Source organism: Camelina sativa, chromosome 6 (genome assembly GCF_000633955.1).
Source record: "Camelina sativa cultivar DH55 chromosome 6, Cs, whole genome shotgun sequence".
Taxonomy (NCBI): Eukaryota; Viridiplantae; Streptophyta; class Magnoliopsida; order Brassicales; family Brassicaceae; genus Camelina; species Camelina sativa.
The window spans coordinates 20,221,390-20,221,702 of NC_025690.1; positions in this window are offsets into that span (position 1 = coordinate 20,221,390).

Here is a 313-nt window from a genome sequence, read left to right on the forward strand (position 1 = left end):
ATTGTGTCAAACTGTTCTTGTATGATTAATCTATTATCCTTGTGTTTTTGACTGTGTCAATCTATTCTCTATGTGTATATGTTTCATATAAATAAGATGGGCCATGACAACAGCTACTCTCAGCATGATTCGTCAGACCAAGCTGTGGACAGTGAGATAAAAGCTTTGATTCGGACGGATGAGGCTGAGAGTAGCTTCATGAATGCTGAGGCGACTCAATACCCTCCTCAACCTGAGGTTGAGTTCGGATTCCCGAAGGTATGCTATTGTGGTGGTCAGCCCCTCTTATCTACAAGTTACAACAGACGGTATG